This window comes from Geotrypetes seraphini, chromosome 10, assembly GCF_902459505.1.
Source record: "Geotrypetes seraphini chromosome 10, aGeoSer1.1, whole genome shotgun sequence".
Lineage (NCBI taxonomy): Eukaryota > Metazoa > Chordata > Amphibia > Gymnophiona > Dermophiidae > Geotrypetes > Geotrypetes seraphini.
Window position 1 is genome coordinate 144004472 of NC_047093.1, and position 17053 is coordinate 144021524.

Consider the following 17053-nt stretch of genomic DNA (forward strand, 5'->3'; position numbering starts at 1 on the left):
AAAACAATTACTAGGAAACAATTCTTTTCATATCAAACTGTTTTATTTTAGGATTTTTTAGCAATAGCCATAAAAATGCTAACAAGCTATCAATTGTTCCGTAAGGCTCTTAAAACTCTTTTTTTGGAACATATTTACTTCAGATGGAAAAGTGTAGCCCACTATGAATTTACAGATGTTTTTATTTCTCTAGCTCCTGCTTATAATGTTCAACCAGTGATTTCCTCTTTTGTGATCTGTGCAGAACCTGTGTAAGCAGTCACAGAATATATGTAAGTGTGAAGTAACATAACGTAAATGGTAACCTTGAAGAAATTGAATGGCTCTTTTCACTTCATCTCCAAAGAGTAGAGTTGACCTACTTGAAGACTACTGGTCATCACCACTTAACTTCCCCTTCCCAGTGCATCCTGATAAGCACCAGGGAGGGGCCCAAAGCTCTGATTGGTCCAGATACCTAAGGTCCTGCCTATAAGAGGGGTCTTAAGCAACCTGGGCCAATCAGATCCTTGGGCCCCTCCCTGGCGCATCCCAGAATGCACTTGGAAGGGGAAGGCACACCATTTTGTAAAAGGTGGGCCTGCCAGCCAGAGCAGGGTAGGTCTTCCTCTGGTCAAACTTCCTGAATAAGGTGGGGAGGTTGGGTGATGGTGGGAGTAGACATCCCTTCTGCTGCGAGGGGGGGAGGAGGATAGAGTCAGGGGATTGTGTGAGCATGGTGGGAAAGAGTGAGCATCTCTCCCGCTGCCAGGGGAGGTTGTATGAGCATGGCGGGAGAGGGCATCTCTCTTGCCGCAATCTTCAATTTGTTGTTTTTTTTTAATATGCGAGTGTATTCTGTGCATATGCTGATCACTACCACCAGCAACTCATCTCAAGTAAATTTAGTGAGCCTACCTGGCTGGAGCATAGGAAACAGAGAGTAGGGGTAAATGGACAATACTCGGACTGGAAGAGCATCACCAGTGGGGTGCTGCAGGGCTCGGTGCTTGGACCCGTGCTCTTCAACATCTTTATAAACGATCTGGACATTGGTACAACGAGTGAGGTGATTAAATTTGTGGATGATACGAATTTATTCAGAGTAGTGAAGACACAGGATTGCAAAGATCTGCAACATGACATAATCAAGCTTGAGAAATGAGCATTGACATGGCAAATGAGGTTCAACGTGGATAAGTGTAAAGTGATGCATGTCGGTAACAAAAATCTCATGCACGAATACAGGATGTCCGGGGCGGTACTTGGAGAGACCTCCCAGGAAAGAGACTTGGAAGTTCTGATTGACAAGTCAATGAAGCCGTCCGCGCAATTCTCGACGAGGGCGAAAAGGGCGAACAGAATGCTAGGAATGATTAAGAAGGAGATCACAAACACATCAGAGAAGGTTATCATGCTGCTGTACCGGGCCATGGTGCACCCTCACCTGGAGTACTGCGTCCAGCACTGGTCGCCATACATGAAGAAGGACACTGTACTTCTCGAAAGGGTCCAGAGAAGAGCGACTAAAATGGTTAAGGGGCTGGAGGAGTTGCCTTACAGTGAGAGATGGGAGAAACTGGGCCTCTTCTCCCTTGAAAAGAGGAGACTGAGAGGGGACATGATTGAAATATTCAAAATACTGAAGGTAATAGACTTAGCAGATAAAGACAGATTGTTCACCCTCTCCAAGATAGAGAGAACGAGAGAGCACTCTCTAAAGTTGAAAGGGGATAGATTCCGTACAAATGTATGGAAGTTCTTCTTCACCCAGAAAGTGGTAGAAAACTGGAACGCTCTTCTGGAGTCTGTTGTAGGGGAAAACACCCTCCAGGGATTCAAGACAAAGTTGGACAAGTTCCTGCTAAACTGGAACATACGCAGGTGAGGCTGGATTCATTTAGAGCACTGGTTTTTGACCTGGGGGCTGCCGCGTGAGCAGACTGCTGGGCACGATGGACCACTGGTCCGGCCCAGCAGCAGCAATTCTTATATTCTTATGTTCATTTGCATGAGGTGTCTTTTGAGAATGACAGCTTGTTGAAATCGTTACAATAGCAACCTCGGTAGCAGCCTGTCAGACTTTACCGTGAAGTTTTGAGAATCTGAATAAATAAATAAATTTGTGTAACTGGGTGAAGAGAAAGTCTATAAACTGGGCTCTAGTCTTTTGCTGTCATTCTCTGTCATCTCAGTTCATATTCTCACCTATCGACAAGTGCCATTCCTTTGGTTTTCTGAGTATTTGTAATGATTGCTAACCTTTTGTGTTTTTGGTTTTTTTTTAAAGATGGTATATCAAATAACTAATAAGCATTCTAATTTTGCCACTTTTGATGGTCTTGGCTGTCTTATTCCAAATATTGTATTGGGATATGTCAGGATCACCATGCAGAATTTTGAAAGTCTTGTGATGGCTAATAATTGATATGTCTGTAGTTTTTAGGTAGTTCTTGAAGCTGCATTCACATTCTCTAAAAACCAGAAGGTGAAAACTCAAAAACGGAAGGCATTCTTAAACTGACTTTTGCATTTTTTTTTCTTTGGTTGGGGGGTGGATAATATTAGAGAATGCTTAGAGAACTCTTCAATTCATTGTTGGAAAGCTTATCTTAGGTAAGAAAAAAAATTGACCAAGTCACTCGGCTATTGTGGACTTGTCTCGGATCTTGCTCCCCCCTTTAAGATTCTTTCTGATTGCCTAAGTTTTCTATGCAGGAATTCCCTTGTTTCTTAGTAATGTACTTTCCCCCTATGCCCCTGCATATACTGAACACTGGACTTAACAAAAATCTTATTAATCTCTCCTACTGTGCGGTAAATTATGAGGCAACCTGTGCCTCTTGTTTTACAGTATTTGTTCTATTGTGTTGGAATGAGTATGGTGTGTTTGTGAGGCCGTTGTGTGTATAAAGGCTAGTCTTTGCTGTTGAGCTGGTAGGTGAGCACAGGTATAAGCCTTGTGTGCCTTAGTCTAGTCCTTTCCACTTTCTGCTCAAAAGAACAAAGTCACAGTATTTCTTTTTAAAGGAACAGCAGATAGAATGATGGATGACCAAAGGTGTGGGAATTTTTAAATGTATTTTATGTTATGTTGAATGGCCTAATTAACGTGCTGGTCTTCCTTAGGTCCACGAAAGGATAAATCAGTTCCAGTAGCTGGCATATCCTGCCTCGTGCTGCCCTAAGCACCCCTTTTTCATTAAACCATGCCTCTTTCCCAGGTGTGATGTATACAAGGGGCAAAGGTGAGTTAACAGCCCCAAGCCAGTCAGGAAGCCCCCTTTACAGTCTACCCAAAGCAAACAAGACACATCTCTCATTCATACATTTTGTAACAAATGGGAAAAATAATCATAAAGGAATAACACAAAGGTTTAAAGACTGGATCAAACTCTACTCCATTAATATTCTCTGATAATTTATTTTTAAAATTTATATACAGTCTATATCTTTTTTAATTTCATTTATTTATATAAACTTTATATCCCACAATAAACAAATTTCAAACTAAGAATATATAACAGAAATTTATATGATAGTGGATTTAGATTCTTTCTTAGACCACCATTACTAATTTTAAGGGGGGAGTTTAGAAAATAAAGAGAGAATTTTTACTTTGTAATATTATAAAGGTATAGGCTTAGACGGCTACTCCCTTGGAACATTATTCTGTGCTTCTAGCCGCTCCACTGGTTAACCACTTGTGATCCAAAAAGGATCTTAGATGTTCAGGTAGGAAGAAGACATATTTTAAACCCAAGTATTTGATAACATATTTGCAGGGGTAAGCTAACACAAAGGTGGCACCCAATTTCCTAGACTCTTCCCTCGTAGCAAGAAATTCTCTACACCTTTGTTGAGTTAATTTAGTTGCATACAGGTAAATCCATACTCACTGACCACAAAAAGGGGAACCACCTTTTTTTAAAGTATATTCTCATAATTGAAGAAAGGTCTTGTTCAAAGACATAATTAACTATTAAAGTAGCTCTCTCCTTAATGTCAGATAACGAATCCTCAAGAATTGATACTGTCTATATCTAGATGGTTTATTAAACTTGTTATACCGCTCGTACATTTTACTGGTCCAAGCGGTTTACAAAATATAATAAAGATAAAATAAAAATAAAACAAATATAAAAAGGAAATCCATTATTAGATAGTATACACCTAATCCATATAAACAGCAGGCATACTAAGGAACATTTACAAAAAACATTCACTCCTAAATAAAATCATATAATTATTATTGAGCTTTATATTTTCCCAATCCCGCTAGCTGAAGACCTACTCCTGGTTCTCTTATTTGCACACACAACTCTGCATACCAGATTGCACTCCTTCAATAGTCTTTAATTATTCATATAGGCTTTATATATTTTGGGATTTCCATATAAAACATCCACAACATAAAATCAACATTAGAAAAAGCTGCCTTCGTGACATTTCTTGCCTACTTCCATCTATTATTACCTGTACAAATAGAAATCTTTCCTTGCATGAAAGCAGATACAAATAGCTGCATTTTCAAGTTTTTTTTAAATTTCAATCTGTCAGCACATAGGCATAATTGCCCCATCAATACATTCCACATTTTAATACCTGCCACACAGAAAGCAGCTGCTCTAATCTTAGTATATCGCACTTTAATTGATGTTTCAAGTAACATGGCATATTCTGAACTCAGTGCTCTACTGGGACAGTATAACATCAGCAATTGCTTAAAATATAAAGGTATTGAATGGTAAAGCATTTGATGAACAAACGAGATGACTTTATATTGGACTCTCTGTGCTACTGGCCCTGATACTTGGAATCATATTCCGCTATACATCAGACAGCAGGGAGATTTGAATACTTTTAAGAAACTATTGAAATGATATCTATTTTGTAAAATGAAATATGAGTGTTGAGAACACATCTATTCTTATTTTGGTGCTGAATGATGTGCTTAGGGGGAGGTTTTTGTATTGTTTATTTATGGACATTTGTAATAGAAACGTGATGGCAGATAAAGGCCAAATGGCCCATCTAGTTTGCCTATCCACAGTAACTATTATCTCTTTCTCTCTCTCTCTGAGAGATCCCACGTGCCTATCCCAGGCCCTCTTGAATTCAGACACAGTCTCTGTTTCCACCACCTCTTCTGAGAGACTGTTCCACGCATCTACCACCCTTTCCCTAAAAAAGTATTTCCTCAGATTACTCCAGAGCCTATCACCTCTTAACTTCATCTTATGCCCTCTCATTGCAGAGTTTCCTTTCAAATGAAAGAGACTCGATTCATGCACATTTTTATATTAGGTGGGTATTTAAATGTTTCTATCATATCTCCCCTCTCCCGCCTTTCCTCCAAAGTATACAGATAGGTCTGTCCCCATACGCCTTATCATGAAGGCCACACATCATTTTAGTAGCCTTCCTCTGGACCGACTCCATCCTTTTTATATCTTTTTGAAGGTGTGGCCTCCAGAATTGTACACAATATTCTAAATGAGGTCTCACCAGTCTTATACAGAGGCATCAATACCTCCTTTTTCCTATTGGCCATACCTCTCTATGCAACCTAGCATCCTTCTAGCTTTCGCCGTCACCTTTTTAACCTGTTTGGCCACCTTAAGATCAACACATACAGTCACACCCAAGTCCAGCTTTTCCGTCATGCACATAAGTTCTTCACCCTCTAAACTATACCATTTCCTCTGGTTTTTGCAGCCGAAATGCATGACCTTGCATTTCTTAGCATTAAATTTTAGCTGCCAAATTTCAGACCATTCTTCAGGCTTTGCCAGGTCTTTCTTCATGTTATTCACACCATCCGGCGTGTCTACTCTATTGCAGATTTTGGTATCATCCGCAAAGAGGCAAATCTTACCCGACAACCCTTCAATATCATTTATAAAAATGTTAAAAAGAACAGGCCCAAAAACAGAACCTTGAGGCACACCACTGGTAACATCTCTTTCCTCCGAGCGATCTTCATTGATCACTACCTTCTGTCGCCTTCCACTCAACCAGTTCCTGACCCAGCCCATCACTTTGCGACCCATCCCGAGGGAGTTCATTTATTAGATGTCTGTGTGGAACACTCATTCATAGAGAATGGAAGGGGAGGGTGGATAGGACAGCAGTAAAACCAGAAAGGAAAAAAAAAATCTAAATACACCACATCTAGCACACATCCTCTATCCAATTCTCTGGTCACCCAATCAAAGAAATTGATCAGATTTGTCTGACAAGACCTACCTCTCGTAATGATTAATATGCGTGTACTTTTGTGAACCACTTTGGTAAAAGGTAGGGTATAAATGAATAAAGTATAACCAGTGCAACTTCCAAAGGACTAGGGTACTGTGCTCATTTTTTTTGCAACACCCATAACCAACTGAAACATACTGCTCCTTGTTTTAGTTATTCCAAGGTACAGTACATTACAGGAATCCAGTCTGGAGATAATCTTTCCCTGATCAAAAGGTGTCAGCATAAAATGTAGTTTTATGTAAGTAGCCAAAACAGGGCTGAATAGTTTTATCTATTTGACTCTTCATCATTAAACCAGAGTCCAGTTTTACCTGTAATGCTGTCATTTCCTTTTTGACCAATAAGTCTATACCCAATACATCTATAACCTCTGGCCACATCTCTTCACCACCCTGTCCCACAAGCATTACTTCAGTCTTTCCCATGTTCAAACTTAAATCATGGGCATTCATCCAATCCACAACTTTCAACACGCAGGATTCTATTTTTCAGATCTTTCCCCAATCTATCAACTAAAAAAATAAATCAAAATATTGTCTATAATGGATGTTCAATTATACCAATGTTGATCCTTGAGGAACTCCTCTTCCTACAGAGGCTTCTGTGGACACTTCAACCCCATTCAATACCCAAAAAGTCCTATGGTACAAATTAGATGCAAACCACTGCAAGACTTTACTATTCATTCCCAATATTTCCAATTTCATCAACAAGAGTAGGTTCGCCAATCAAATGGCCCAGATGGGAGGCACTATAAGTTGCAATGAAATCATGCGATATGTTTCTTTTTGATCCAGTCTTAACCTCAAAAACATTTATTGCAGATACCATGAATAATTCAACACAAATGTGCCTGTCTGAATCCAAATTAGTCCCAGGCTCTTAATAAGTGCTCTGAAATTAAGAAGAAGACAGGCGTGGCCTCTTGAGACACGTCATCAGGAACTGAACAAGTTTTTGTGTCTAAACTTCATTAAGGAATTATACCTGGCTGTGCTGCAACTAAGCAGGAAGAGAGCACAGGTATTGTAAGCAAGAGGGGGGAAAGGGACCAGAATGAACAATCAAATTGGGTGGTGAGCAGCAGGTAGCGACCAGGAAGGCTCCGAGGGAGAAAGGGATGCAGCTTGCATTTAACCCCACTCTCTTTTTGGTTTTCCTCAAGCTGCTCCTCCTTCTCTACCAAGAATGAGTCTTCTCTTTCTGCTGCGGAGACGCTGGCTGCAAGGTGTCCTGAAATACGCCTGAACTGCACATGCAAGCAAAGGGATTTCAGCTGGCTCTGGGACCTTATGAAGCGAGCACATGTTGCCCTTGAACTCTGCGACCACATCACGGTAGGTGCTTCTGTCTCTACTGGTATCCGGATCCTTTGGGGGCTCGAGCGTGAAAGCTGAGCTTGACTTATAAATAAAGGATGGCGTGGAGGGATGCATTAACTTAATTGGAATGGGTTTCCACCTTGTAATCTTAGCACGGGCAGCTCTTGAAATCAACTCCCTCCTCCTTTCTCCGGCTGGAGGGAGTCGACACGTGATAAGGGGAGGCGGCTGGCCCCCCAAATGTGCAAAAGGCAAGAAAGAAGTTTGACAGGCTCTGCTTAGATTACTCTTTGCTCCTCTTTAATGGACTCTAATCGCCCCCTGATGGATCGCTTTCCAGGCTTGATTGAAACAAAGTCAGACGGATAATAACAATCTGCTGAAAAGAGAGAGGCTTGCATTACATTACTGTCTCCCTCCCAAACACTATTCTTTCTCACAAAAAAAGGCAACATCAAAGGAAGGGAAAGTATGCATTTTTCTTCTCGCTCCTAATGTAGCCCTCTGTCTCTCTGGGTTGGTGGTTGGCTTTTTTTTTTTTTTTTTTTCCTTTCTGGTTTTACTGCTGTCCTATCCACCCTCCCCTTCCATTCTCTATGAATGAGTGGGAAACCTGATCTGCCTCCTTTTTAAAGCGTTATTAAGTTTTTATGTGAAAGTTGAAACACCCTCTATTCTCCTCCTTTCATGATAGCAAAATAGACAGAGATAGAAGAGGTGCGAGCTTCCCCCGTCCCCAGTCTGGGGCGGAGAGTTGCAGATACCTGCTTTTAGTACTGGGGCCCTTTCGCATGCTTTTTGGCACATTGAAAAGCCAAGAGAAAGAGAGCTCTTTGCGACCACTTCGAGCTGAGATGTTTGTGCCAGGGGGTAGAGTAAGCAGAGGGAGAAAGGTACCCTGGTGACAGGTTGGAGAGGACGCACCAGGAGTCAGGTATGCACGCTGTGGGTCTGGGCATAGCATGGCATTTTGCATCTAGGTATGAGCATCGTGCTTTAGGAATTGTACAATCTAACTGCAAATGGATGGTTCTGAGGAGAGTAAGATATACTGCATTTTATGTTTGGGCAAAACTTGGTTCAAGGACCACTTCCAGGAGAGGCTACAGCTGTCTGTAGTGTTAAGTACATATAGCCTCTGGTTGTCTGCTAGGACCCCTTTTCTAGAGAGATCTGGCAGATATGGCTGGCTATTGCCGGGCATGACGGATGTGTGGCGTTATGAAATGGGGGTTTTGCTGAGTGAGATTGCCTCACTAGGGTTCTTGACTTATGTGAAAGTTTTAGAGGTGGACTCTTTCTAAATAGAAAGGTGTGCAGTCTGGAGGCCATGTGTATGATCTCAGGTGGTGACAAAGATCATATGCATGGCTCTTAACTGATTCAACGGCTCTAGATTTCAGAATGGCATGAAATTATTGGATTCCTCATATCCTTCCAGGACATGTTTGGACAGTGCAGTGAAGGACTCTATTCCCAGAGTCAGGCTGAGATCTGCTCTGCCTTCAAATCCCAGCTCTGCCGTTCATAGCACTAGCAGTCTTTTCGCAGGTGGCTGCTTCTTTCTTGGAGGGGTTGAGGGTAGGTAAACCCGCATGCTGCGGCTGTCTTGCTTTGGGCTGGGAAGAGGGTTGAGTACAGGTGGACTGTTGAAGGTTCAAACAACTTGGGAAGCATTACTACATTTTGCACCATAGAAAAAAATGAAATGTACTTTCCACTAAATTTCTGGATACAGATTTAGAGACTGCCATAAATCCTTTTTTGTGTGTGTGATCCTATTGTGAGTCTCTAAATTTCCCTATGCCTCAGCTCTGTCACTGTATGACCTTAGGGTGTCACTTTATCTACCTGTGTCTCACATCTAAGCTCCCATGCTGTCACTGATGACTGTATATATGACCCTGGACTCAGTCACTTTATCCTCCCTTTCCTTAGCTCTAATCTCCTGCCTTTCTGTGACCTTCAGTTGTCTTCTCTCCATTTGTGTGATTTCACATAGAAATCATTGTGGTGTATAAACCGAGGGATTGTATGATGCACTGAGATTCTGGGAAAGACTGAGGGAGTGAAAGTGTTTTTATTTCTGAGCTAACTGCCAAGAATGGCTGTGTGATCTAGAACTTCAGGCCCCTCTCGCTTCAAGGATTGTTGAATATATAGCTCCGCAGTGGGGGTTGGAGGGTATGCAGCTAGAGATGGGGTCAAAAAGGATCAACTCATTCTGTGCAGCATATACACTCATAAACACAACCCACAGCTGCAGTTCTGCCCTCCAGAATGGAACATCTGGCCTGCAGCTGGAGCCAGGAAATGTATGCAGGCAGTGGAGGCACTACAAGTTGCAATGGGATAAAGTGTTCTGTTGGGAAGAAATAGAGTGGGGGGGGGAAGGAGGAAGGGTCCTGGGACTGTCTTACTGCTTAACCTTGGCCTAAAGGAGACCCCACAGTATGGCTCTGCAGAAAGTGAATTAATGCCATCAGATTCTTGAGCTCTTCTTCTGGATAGCTTGCCATCCCTTCTCTCCTCTTTCCTTCTTCTGATGGATGCTTTTGGGTTGTTTTTTTATTATTATTCTCTTGCATCTTCTTTCCGTTTTATTTCTTCTCTAGTTTTCATGTTACCTTTTTGGTTGGTCTCTGCTTTCATCCCTTCCTTATGCTTTCTCTTTTAGCAGATATAGGGCAGTATTTCACCCCACTATATGTTGTCTTGCACCCCAGATCTCAGTAGCACATCCTCTGCACCATTTCCTGCAGCTGGGTCCTGGGGTCTTGGCACAGTTTCCTCTCCAGGCTGCCATTCTCATCCTGTAGTGGAGGGCTGTTTTCTCAGCAGGTTGGAACCTGTCTGATGTTAAGCTCCAAATACCTGGCTGAAAATCAGGGGCCTCTCTAGCCTTCAGCTGTGGCAGGATCCTGAACAAGCCCTGAAATGACTGGCACTGATCTGGGCAGAGTGCTTGGAGCTATGCTAGGGGAGGGGGGGGGGGGCACCGCCTGGCTCTTGTGTATCCAGCCTATCTGCTTTGGACCCACACTTAAGAGAGAGAGAGACACAGGAAGGCTAAGCTCAGACCTTGTCCATAGGAATCAGAAAGACTGCCCAAGCTGTTATCCTACAGCTCTGCTACTTGTCTGTGTGATCCTGGGAGGGTCATCTTATTTCTCTTTGCCTCAGCTCTATTTCCAACCTGTATTTCAGGTCTAATCCTCAGTTTTGCAAAACTGGTGCTTCTGGAGTATGTTTTGTACTTGGCTGCTGCACTTGTTATAGCAGACTTGCCTTTGGTCAGGGCTATAAATTATGAGCCCCCTGAATGAATCGCCATACTTTTTGTAAGAATTCAAATATGGAATAGGCACAGGTTGTCAGATTTATAATAAATCACTGAAGATCAGGGTTGGAGCTAGGGTTTCTGATGGGCCTCCCCCCATCTAGCATTTCATTTCTCCTTTCCCTTCCTAATCCTTTCCCCCCAATTTAAAAGGAAACTCTGGCATGAGGGACATAGAGAGTTGCGTGGGGGTGGGACCACCCGGTCCCGCAAGAATCCCCTCCATCCCCGCCAGCACCCCATAACAGTTAATTCAGAAAGTTTTGATTTTTTAAAAGTCTGTGGTTAAAGGAATTATCTTCCAAAAGAAAGTATATACACAATTTTTCCCCTTACAAAAAAATCATAAATATTCAAAAATGCATAAATAATGACAAGTTGACACCAAATAGTCAGTCCCGTCGTGATATGTATTGCGTGTGCAGTGCAACAGGTTCGGGTGCCTTCAATAAAAACTAAGGGCTCCTTTAACAAAGGCGCGCTAATGGTTTTAGCACGTGCTTAGTGCACGCTAAAATGCCGCACACTAGCCGCTACCGCCTCCTTTTAAGCAGGCGGTAATTTTTCAGCTAGCGTGCGCTAATCTTGTGTGTGCGCTAAAAATGCTAGCGGACCTTAGTAAAAGGAGACCTAAGTCTTATGGAATTTTTTTTTTTTTTAACCTTACAATGTAAGTATTATCTGCACATCTTTCTCAGCCTAAATGTATAGAGTCTATACATTTAGGCTGAGAAAGATGTGCAGATAGTACTTACATTGTAAGGTTAAAAAAAAACCCAAATTCCTTAAGGCTTAGTTCTCTGCTGAAAAGAATCACTGAGGGACAAAGGTTAACCATTTCCAGCATATGCATCAATATTTCAACAGGTTCGGGTTCTTCGATAAAATTTAATGGAAAGCTGAGGAGTCGCCTAAACTCTAGCCTGGTCTATCACAACGCAGTGTAATGTTTACTCCAGTCTCCTCCTCCTCCTCCTCCTCTCTTTAGTCTGGGCCTTTGGGGGGACAGTCCTCCTCAGCTCGTGTCTCTAAAGGTTTCGGGCTTCGTCTCCTCCTCGGGTCTGTCAATCGGGGCCTTTGGGGGCTGGGTCCTCCTTGGGTCCAGTCTCCTCCTTCTCTGAAGACTTCGTCTCCTCCCCGGGTCTCTCTCTCTCGGTCGGGGCCTTTGAGGGGATTGGGTGGCTCACTCAATTAATACAGACTGTCTTCCCGTCTAGCCTTGCATGTGACGCCTCCCGACCAATCAGCAGCATTTCTTCCCAGTGTGCGTATGTGCTGAGCTCACTGCTCAGCATGGCTGTTCTCGTCGTTTCGCCACACCCGGACCGGTTTCTTCATTAAATTTAAAGTGGATCGACAGAGCATTAGGTAGGTCTCAGGAACCCCGGTTCTATCCCCGTGGGAGTCCCGTGGGCTTTGGGGGGGGGTCCCCGTGGGATTCCCATGATCCTTGTTCCCATGCAGATCTCTACCTAGAATGAGATGAAAAGGAGCAGACAGGAGTAATCTAAAAAATATACTGTATTTCTTTATGTAAAGGGTGGTAAATGCTTGAAACGGCCTCTCTCAGTTAAGGTGGTGGAGATAAGGACAGTTATCTGAATTGAAGAAAGCATGAGATAAGCATCGAGGATCTCTGTAGATAGGGGGAATATTCTACTTTGTAGTTGGTATGGATGAGCAGACTTGCCAGGCCATATGATCTTTACCTACAATCATTTTCTTTGTTTCTAGAGAAAATTGACAAAATAGAGAGTAAGAAATCACCAGGACCAATTGGTATTAACCCCCACAGAACTTGTTTGCTTCTGAAATTGCTGACATGTTACTAGTAACATGTAATTTAAAACGGCCAAAGTACCTAAGACCTTAAGGATAGTAAACATAATGCTAATTCTTAAAAGATCTTTGGGGTGATCCAGGAGACTATAGATCAACAATCCTGATGGTGAATCCAGGCAAAATGGTGGAAACTATTCTAAACACAATTACTGGATTTAGGCTCAATGGAAATAAGTCAACATGAGTTTAGCAAAAGCAAATTTTGCTTCAACAGTTATAAGCTTTTTTGAATGTGAAAGCTCACCTAAATAATGGAGAGCTGGTCAATATAGTGTCATGAGACAGGAGGCAATGTTCAATTGTGGATTAAGAATTGGTAACCGGACAGAAAACAAAGGGTTGGGTTAAATGGCCATTTTTCTCAATGGAGGAGAGTAAATAGTGGTGTGCCGTAGGGATCTGTACTGGGACTGGTGCTATTTAACTTATTTATAAATGATCTGGAAATTGTAACTATGAGTGAGGTGATTAAAATTGCAGATCATACTAAACTGTTCAAAGCTGTTAAAAATGCATGCAGATTGTGAAAAATTACAGGCAGACCTAGGAAATTGGAAGACTGGCCTTCCAAATGGCAGATGAAATTTAATGTGGACAAATGTAAAGTGATGCACATTGGGGAAATATAATCCAAATCATAGTTCCCGGATGCTAGGGTCAATGCTCAAGAAAGATCTGGGTGTCATTGTGGACATTATGCTGAAACCTTCCACTCAATGTGTGGCAGCGGCCAAGAAAGCGAATAAGATGCTAGGAATTATTAGAAAAGGGTTTTAAGACATGGGGGAAACCTCTGCTTGCCCTGAATCGGTAGCATGGAATGTTGCTACTCTTTGGGTTTTGGCCAGGTACTAGTGACCTGGATTGGCCACTGTTAGAACAGGCTACTGGGTTTGATGGACCATTGGGTTGACCCAGTAAGGCTATTCTTATGTTCTTATGGTCTCCTTATCTCAAAAAAGATATAGCGGCACTAGAAAAGATTAAAAGAAAGGCGACCAAGATGATAAAGGGGATGGAACTCCTCTCGTATGAGGAAAGACTAAAGATGTTAGGGCTCTTCAGCTTGGAAAAGAGAAGGCTGGGGGGGGGGGAGATATGATCAAAGTCTACAAAATCCAGAATGGTGTAGAACGGGTACAAGTGGATCGATTTATTTTATTATTATTTATTTATTTATTTTTTTACTGCATCAAGATTTACAAAGACTAGGGAACACTCGATGAAGTTACAGAGTAATACTTTTAAAACCAAAAGGAAGAAATATTTTTCACTAGGAGAATAGTTAAGTTCTGGAATGCATTGCAGAGGATGTGGTAAGAGCAATTAATGTAGCTAATTTTAAAAAAGGTTTGGACAAGTTCCTGGAGGAAAAGTCCATAAACTGCTGTTGAGACTGCTTGCCCTGGATCGGTGGCATGGAATGCTGCTAATATTTGTTTTTTTTTGCCAGGTACTTGTGACTTGGATTGGCCCTCGTGAAGATGGGATACTGGGCTAGATGGACCATTAGTCTGGTCCAGTAAGACTATTCATATTTTTACGTCTTTGGGTTTTTAGGTTAAATTTTTTATTGGTGAATATTACAATACAAATTACACATCTACATTTAAAATTGCAAGATAGCAGCATAATAAAAACCAGTACCAGGACATAAGTTTCAAGTTTATTTAGCCTTGATATACCGCTTTAATTACCAAAGCAGTTTACATTGTACAAAATTTAAAATATAAGTAAAAATGGGGTGATAAAAAAGACAGACTACAAGGTATTACAAACAAAACATGCTACAAAAGGGAAGTGGGTGGGATACATTGCATAAAAATAAAAAGAAAGGGGAATGGGGAAAACGAGAGGGAGACAGGGAATGTCTGATAAATGGCCGTTGTCTGAGTCTCATGAGCAATTAATCCTAGGTATATATCTCGTAGGCATCTTTAAAGAGAGAGGTCTTGAGGCTAGATTTGAAGTTGTTGCATTTAGTTTCCTGTCTCAGGGCCAAAGGGAGGGCATTCCACAATGTGAGGGGCAACTACTGAGTAGATAGTCTTGTGCGTTGTATAGTAGAACAACCGTTGGACATAAGGGACCATTAGAAGATGTGAAGAACGGAGTGATCGCAGAGATTCATACGGGATCAACAGTCTGTCTATGAATGAGGGTGTGTGATTAAATTGAACTTTGAAGGCGAGGAAAAGAATTTTGAACGTGACTCTGTGGGTAATAGGCAACCAATGAGCTTTTTTCAAAAGTCGAGTGACATGGTCAAACTTCTTTGCATTAAAGATCATTTTTATTGAGGTGTTTTGGATGTTGGACCCCTGTCCAGATGAGTTATCCAAGAATTGATCTGGTGATTGATCTGGTGAATTATTCTTTAGAAGTTGTTGAACTGGGAGAAAGTGCTGAAAAGTGTGTGATGGTCGCGATTATAGCAAATGTGAGAATTTATCATTCTGAAGTGAATATTCCCATCTTGAGCAAGATAATCAAATTCATGGGTGGCAGCAAAGCTACCTTATGGAATATGGTATTATTGACTCATAATTTTCAAAGTCCGCAGTGCACAGAGACATTAATGGTACTGCTTCTTCCTCTATAATGTTTCCAAAATCCGACCCTTTCTGAGCACACTACCAAAGCCCTTATTCACACCCTCATCACCTCATGCTTAGATTACTGCAACTCGCTACTCTCGGGTCTTCCATGTAGCCATCTTTCTCCCCTTCAATCTGTCCAGAATTCAGCTGCATGACTGATGTTCATGAGAGATGCTATAGTCACATTACCTCTCTCCTAAAGTCATTTCATTGGCTTCCCATCTATTTCCAAATACAATCCAGACTCCTCTTATTGACTACAAATGCTTCACTCGGCTGCCCCTCACTATCTCTATTTACTTATCTCCCCCTTTGTTCCCCCTCCCTCCCCTGCGAGCTCCACTCAGTTCATAAGTCTGTGCCCTTCTCCTCTTCCGCCAAATCCAGACTCTATCCTTTCTATCTTGCTGAGCTACATGCCTGGAACAAACTGCCCGAATCCCTATGGCAGGCTCCATCTTTTGCAGTGTTCAAGTCCAAGTTAAAATCCCACCTCCTTTTAAGAGTGCTTTTAACTCCTAACTTCTCTCACCTTGGGTTCTGCGTCCCCAACCCTATATGTCATGTCTATCTGTCCAACTTAGATTGTAAGCTCTTCTGAGCAGGGACCATCTATTAAGTGTCAAAATATACAGCGCTGTGTATGCCTTTCAGGCTATAGAAGTGATAAATAGTAGTAGTAGTAATTAATGAATAAATATAGATAAGGATGTGCAAACTTTTGTTTTACAATTAGACTTTCTAAAAAATAAAAAAAAAAGTATAGAAAGTGAATTGGAATGACATGATTTCAAACCTATAGAGATGATGACAAATAAGGCACTACAGGGTTCTCCCATTTCACCTTTTCTTTTGAATCTGTAGGAGTCCTTTTGGGTGTTATTAATTACTTTTAAGACTTCATATATGTTATGCTGATTACATTATTTCGCTCTTTCTCCTAAGGACAACTGTTAGGCCAAGTTATGTCCAGGTCTTGGGTTGGATATTGAGAAACTCGTATGAAACTAATCCAGAAGACAGAGAAGTCATATGGGTTGAAGGTAGAAACATGGAATGCCTTCAGGAGTGTCCTAATTTACAATGCTCAGTAGTATCTATATATAGAACAACTAAAATTTGTGGGGTTGTATTGGGATTTAAGACTTTCAAAGAAAATATTTTTAAGCTGAAATTGATAGTAGGGTTTTTGGATGCTAAACAATGCTAATTGGTAATACAATCAACTGTTATTACAAATAGGTTCTTGGTAATATAGTCCCTCTTGGGGCTTCCAGAAAGACAGCTAAAGAGATTGCAGGTGATGCAGAACATTGGGATCAAATTGATAATTGGGGGAGGGGAAAGGATGGTGGCTTAGCATTGATTCCCACAGAAAGAACACAATTTAAAGTAGTTAGTTCGTTTTGAATTATAATCACAATCTGGGGATAATTCATATGTTCCTATATACAAATTATGATGGCAAGTTCATTGAGATTACATTCGATTACAAAAAAAACAAAAAAACAACCCACCGCAGTAAAACAAATATATATTTTTAAACAATGTACAATTTTTCAATAAAAAATAACTTTAAAAACCCACCAATGAAAACTACCAATAAAATTGCACTATTCAGTTAGAATACAGTATTATACCCACCACTTTACAGTTTATGAGAAATTATCACCCAATTCTCCTTAGTAAAAAGTTCTATCCAGATT

General features: G+C 41.3%; 1 protein-coding gene across 2 annotated transcripts in view; it reads left to right on the plus strand.

Moving 5' to 3' along the window:
* Positions 1-210: 210 nt before the first annotated feature.
* Positions 211-17053, plus strand: part of NTF4 (neurotrophin 4) — a 39001-nt gene continuing 22158 nt past the window's right edge. The window contains exons 1-3 of one of the 2 annotated variants that reach the window (XM_033960670.1): positions 211-272; positions 7068-7266; positions 7409-7580. The gene's annotated coding sequence lies outside the window, so the exon portion shown is untranslated. Of the gene's footprint in view, positions 273-7067; positions 7581-17053 lie in introns of both variants that reach the window. The other variant, XM_033960671.1, reaches the window with a different exon arrangement.